General features: G+C 38.9%; 1 pseudogene across 1 annotated transcript; it reads right to left on the minus strand.

The window, feature by feature from the left end:
- Positions 1-436: 436 nt before the first annotated feature.
- LOC149555694 (pentatricopeptide repeat-containing protein At2g13600 pseudogene) lies at positions 437-3,240 on the minus strand (annotated as a pseudogene). Its single transcript, XR_016364543.1, has 2 exons — positions 2,884-3,240; positions 437-2,695 (listed from the first exon to the last, which is right to left on the minus strand). The product of XR_016364543.1 is annotated as a pentatricopeptide repeat-containing protein At2g13600 pseudogene (transcript).
- Between the last annotated feature and the right edge of the window lie 2,933 nt (positions 3,241-6,173).

Here is a 6,173-nt window from a genome sequence, read left to right on the forward strand (position 1 = left end):
TAAATTGCTTTCGTCGCAATTTCGATGCAAATGCAATATTTTGGTCAAAATTTCGACGCAAAATTGGTCCACTTTGGCGTCGCTTGTATGCCACCGACGGAGAAATGTAAATTGGATTCGTCGCAATTTCGACGCAAAATTATGAAGGTTTACGTCGAAATTTCGACGAGCACCGCTAGCAAATGAGGAAATACCACTTCAGCTTGGACCAGGGAAATCGACCAAATTCGCATCGGTAAGTCCACCTTTATGTAGTCGAAATTTCGACGCAAAATGTATGTGGCGAAAAATCGACCAAAAAAGACCGACAGCAAGCTTGGTCGCCTTAACGACCTACTCTTGTCGAAATTTTGACCTTTTTGTGTCGAAATTTAAGCCTAAATTTACTAGTGACATGCTTCTTCAAAAACAGTTAAAGGTATATCGACATATCTGATTTGATGAAGTCGATAAAAAGTTCTAGATGTACAAAATCTTCGAAAAGAACTCATTTTGAATACAACAAATGAAACTTTAATCCCCTCTTATGGCTGCAGATCTGATACAACCTGATGCATACTTCACTAAGCATCACCTATAATCTCTTGAAGGATATGGACTTTTTATTATTATTTGACAGAGCTGTTCACATCTCTCACAGAAATTTGTCTTGGAAATCTTGGAGATATACTTGGTTGCAATGTTACAGCCTACACATGCTCTGGAGATTCTTGAGAACTCAAAAAAATTGTCCCAGTAGTATGTATAGCAATTCAAATTCAACTGCCCAATATGCCCATCTTTTCACTGTCATCGACAAAGGAAATTTTATTTTTCCTCGCCATCATTTAGTATATGTCTTACCTCTGGAAGACACCCTGGTTCTTTTGTCTGAGACAACTTTGCATATATCTCCTGTGCCTAAGGGTAGGATTTGTCTCTTACGGAAAAAGAATGTGCCACTTTATGAACTTCTATCCAACTACATCCAGGCATCTTTCTAACTCCTCTGTCTTTCATCAGTTTCCTCACCTTTTGAACCTCATCCCACCTGCCCAATTCTGCATAGATGTTTGACAGAGGAACATAAGTTGCAGTATTTCCAGAATCCATCTCAGAAAGAAGATTTGCTGTAAATACTCCTAACTCTATATTCTTATATGATCTACAGGCACCAAGCAAGCATATCCAAACAACCACCATAGGCTTAATGGGCATTTTGATGATAATGTTGAGACCTTCCTCAAGATAACCAGCACGGCCAAGAAGGTCAACCAGGCACACATAATGGTCAAGCATTGGCGTAACGCAATATATGGCAGTCATGTCGTTGAAGTATTTACAACCCTGATCCACTAAACCAGCATGGCTGCATGCAAATAAAACACTAGCGAAACTTACATGGTCAAGCTGCATTTTAGACTGCTTCATCATTTCAAAGAGTCTGAGTGCGTCTTGAAAAAACCCATTTTGTGCATATCCTGCAATCATAGTGTTCCATGAGATCACGTTTCTTTTGGTCATTTTGTCAAACAGTTGACGAGCTTTCTGTATACTTCCACATTTTGCATACATATCTACAAGGGCACTCGAAACTACAACATCTGACATAAATCCGCTTTCGATTATGGCTTGATGGACATCCATACCCTGTTCCAAAGCTCCCATTTTGGCACAGGCTGGGAGAATGCTGGCAAAGGTTGAATAATTCGGCTTTAAACCCGCCAATCGAATTTGTTTAAAAGTCTCCAAGGCCTTTTCAGCAAACCCTTCCCGCGCATATCCCGCAACCAAGGAATTCCATGAGATGACATCTGGTCGAGGCATTTCTTTGAAAAACCTCAAAGCCTGATCGACATCACCATTTTGTACACACCCTGCAATCATGACATTCCACGAAACCAAATTTTTCTCTGGCATTTCATCAAAAAGTCTTAAAGCCTTCTCAAGTAAACAGTTCTGAGCATGCCCTGCAATCATAGAATTCCATGAGATCACACTCCTCTGAGGCATTTTGTCGAACAGTTCGCGTGCCTTGTGTACGCTTCCACATTTTGCATACATGTCTATCAGGCTATTCACAATTACGATATCAGACAAAAAACCCCTTTCCACTATACCTCGATGGGCGTTCATACCCTGTTCCAAAGCCCTTATTTTAGCACAGGCTTGGAGTATGCTGGAAAAGGTGAATCGATCGGGTTGAACACATGTTTGTTGCATTTGGTGAAACAGAGCCAATGCCTTGTGTTGATAACCTCGTCTTCGGTAAGCTGCAATTATGGTATTCCATGAGGAGATGTCTCGTTCTGTCATTTCATCAAACACTTTACGCGCATCTACACCATTACCGTACTTATCATACATGTTGATAAGGTTATTTTGGAAAATTGTTTGTGTAGCAAATGAAAATTTCCTGTGATTAATGAGAGAGAGGATTTGTTTAGCCTGTGAAAGCGCAGCCCTGGTAATACTGTTTGGCAATTTTTCGAGACTGACAAAAAAATGTACTGTGGAGTTCTGCCTAGTGAGAAAACTTTGATGCGCTTCCTCAATAAAATCCTTCCTACGTAATGTTGGGAAATTCAGATTGACACGAAGAGTGAATGACATTGGTATTGGCATTGGTATTGCATGGTATAATTGAAGCCTGCGGAAAGTGCATTGTCATTCAATTTACTTCCACCTCAATCTTGATCTCGGTTTTTCAATTTCCCTGCCGCAGATTATAAAACCCAACATTTATATTGATCAGAGAAAGTAAATTCAGCACAAATAACACTAAGGTATTATCCAAATAAGCTCACTGCCCACATATAAATGGTCAAGTGTATACAAAGAAAATCCTAGAAAAGTCTGAATTTGATCGTATAATCAGTGTTTCATAAAACTGAATGTACATACCCTGTGACCTTTATTGCTCTTTCTGGATCCAATTTACCGTATCTTAAAACTGAAATCATCATGACACACATAGATGATATCCCTGTTGAATGGAGACAAATTAATCGTGGACAGATCTCTCCCTTGTGTTGAGTAACGAAGTACGTTGGAGTTGGAGGCCTCGCCGTACGGTGGAAGTGAAATCTTCTGTACGGTGGAGGTGAACTCACCGTACAGAAAATCTTGTACTTAAGTCATTTCAGTATGGTGAAGCATTACGGTAAAGTTGGCACGAGAGACCGAGTCCCGAAGGCAAGACTCTAGGCCCTAATGCCGAAGGGAGTTTCTGAGGTCGAAGGGAGTGATCCGATATTGAAGAGATTGCAAACTAGAGGAGGGACCTGTTGAGACTGTCAATAACCGTTTTTGTACTATGACAATTAATGCACCAAATTTCATAACGAATTGCGGTGTATAAATGACTACAGGATTCATTAGGTTGAATGCGCTGAAATGGTAAAAGTCAGGTTGATTGTAATACAATCTGACCCTGTGACCCTGTCCAAAACCAGAGTTTGTTGTATGTAATTTGTTTACTGTAATACAAAATTTCTCGGGGTTTTTTTGGTGGTAGGTTTTTTCCCGAAAGAATTTCCCACATTAAATCTGGTCTACTGTGTTTATCTTGTATGCATCTCAATGTTCTAAAGTAGCTTTACAATCTTTTATAATTCCCTTGTAAATTGGCATTTGGAAGGCGTTTTCCACAAATAGCTTTCCTAACGAGTGGTATCAAAGCCTGAGTTATCCTTGTCAGGTAGGGTTGTTTTCTCTGTCAATTTGTTTCTAGTGAGAGAGAGTTTGGAAAGTGTTTATCTGGTAATTGAGATGGTAGGTACAGAGAGAGTAGAGATTGAAAAGTTCAATGACACAAACTTTGAGTTGTGGAAACTTAAAGTTGAAGATATATTGTTTGATCGTGATTTATGGGTTGACGTGTCTGGTAAGAAGCCTTTAGGCATAAAGCAAGAAGATTGAGTTTTAGCAGATCGAAAGGCCAAAGGACTAATAAGGCTATGTCTTGCAGTTTCTGTTCTCTTGAATGTTCATGAGGAGAAAACTACACATTCTTTGTGAAAGAAGTTGGGAGATATTTATAAAGGAAAATCCTTAGTAAACAAGCTCTTCTTGAGAAAGAAGTTGTACTCTTTGAAGATGGACAAAGGAATGGTTGTGGCAGATCTATTAAACATGTTCAATATGGTGATTGAACAACTAACATCTATTGGTATATCTATTAGTGAAGAAGAGTCTTGCATGTTACTGCTATGTTCATTCCTTGATTCATGTGATCATCTTGTGATGGCCATTGGAAGTAGTACCACCCAATTAAAAATGGATGAAGTGGTTGTTGCACTTCTATCAAAGGAGATGTGGAGGAAATCTTCTAAGGTGACTAAGGAGGCTCTCATCGTTCTAGGCAGAGAAAATGACAAAAGCAAGGACATGAAGCCTAAATGTTCTGGAAAGAAGTCCAAAGCGAAGTGTTGGAATTGCAAACAAACTAGTCATATCCGAAAGGATTGCAAAGAGGAGAAGAAGAAGAAGAAGAAAATGGATAGTTCTTCTGATTTCGAGTCTTCTCATAATGATGATGAAGATACAAGCAGTGCTACTTTGGCTAATCAACTATCTGATGATGACTAGTTAGAGTAATTCATCATGCCATGTGTGACTCGGCACCACCGTACAGTGGGAGTTGTTGGCAGTGACGTAGATGTCATGTGTGACTTGACACCACAATTCAATGGGAATTGTTGGCAATGACGTAGTAAATGATCTTCATTAGTATTGCAAATATTGAAGGCGTGAGACTTTGACGTTGCAAGGATCTTTTCATATTTGTTGAAGTATTGTTTGGAGATGTTAATCTTTGTGTGATTGAAGATATTGACATCTTGAGGGCTCAACAGAGTCTTTGATAAAGGTGTAGGTTATGGTATGTTCATTTGGAGCATGTTATCTCTTTGCTTGAGATGGTTTAGATCATGTTGTCATGTTTATGTTCCTAAGGCCATTGTCGGAACTTTGACATTGATCTTGGTTTCATTTCTTTGTATTGAGTATATTGATCATTTATTGGATACTTTGTGATATTGCAATGTTACATTCAGAGTTGGCATTGACTGATAGTTATAGGTGCTCATGAATACTTAGAGAGGATGGTGATGTTTTCTCTTGTGATTAGAGATGTGTCTTTTGGAATGGTCGGTGCAGGAAGTCCAAGAGGCATTTATTTGATATGGACTGAGGAGAATTTTCTTAGTTGAGTCTTGGTTGAAGACTTGGATATATTGATGAGTAGTCTCATCTTGGTCTTAACTTCGTACTTTGTCAAGTGGGAGATTGTTGAGTAACGAAGCACGATGGAGTTGGAGGCCTCATCATACAGTGGAAGTCGTACGGTGGAAGTAAAGTTTGACTGTATGGAGGTGAAGTCACTATATAGAAAATCTTTCGTACTTAAGTCATCTCAATACAATGAAGCGGTAAGAAAAAGTTGGTATGAGTGACTAAGGTGCAAAGGGAGTGTCTGAGGCTTTGATGTTGAAGGGAGTTTTAGAGGTTGAAGTGAGTGATCCCATGTCGAAGGGATTTTCAAAGGCTGAAGGGGGTGATCTGATGCTGAAGGGACTGCCAACTAGACAAGTGACCATCAGATGGATGAGTGGCTATTGGGGCTATCAAGATTGTCAATAACCATTTTTGTTTTATGACAGTTAATGTACTAGATTCCATAATGAATTGCAGAGTGTAGAAATCTCCACGGGATTCATTAGGTTGAATGGGTTGAAATAGTAAAATTCAAGTTGATTGTAATACAATCTGAGCTTGTGAGCCTATCCAGAAACCAGAGTTTGTTGTATGTAATTTGTTTACTATTATACAAAGTTTCTTGGGGGTTTTTGGGTGGTGCATTTTCCCGAAAGGGTTTCCCATGTTAAATCTGGTCTCCTATTTTTATCTTGTGCGCATTTGTTTTTCAAGGTTTTCATTTTTCTTGTGCATCTCAATGTTCTAAAGTAGATTTACAATCTTTTATATTTCCCCTATAAATTGGCATTTGGAAGGTGTTTTCCACAAATAGCTTTCCTAACACCTTCTTGGGTATTCCATTTAGATAGGAGTACTATTTGCTGAGATGTGGAGATGGTTATTTAATAAATTAAAAACTAAGCTCATGACTTGGGAAATTTCTTTGTCTGATGCGATTATTGCATATTTTTAGTCCGTAGTGTCTATTATTCATC

The sequence above is a fragment of the Cupressus sempervirens genome, chromosome 5 (genome assembly GCF_028749045.1).
Source record: "Cupressus sempervirens isolate cs-2001-9-10 chromosome 5, ASM2874904v1, whole genome shotgun sequence".
NCBI lineage: Eukaryota > Viridiplantae > Streptophyta > Pinopsida > Cupressales > Cupressaceae > Cupressus > Cupressus sempervirens.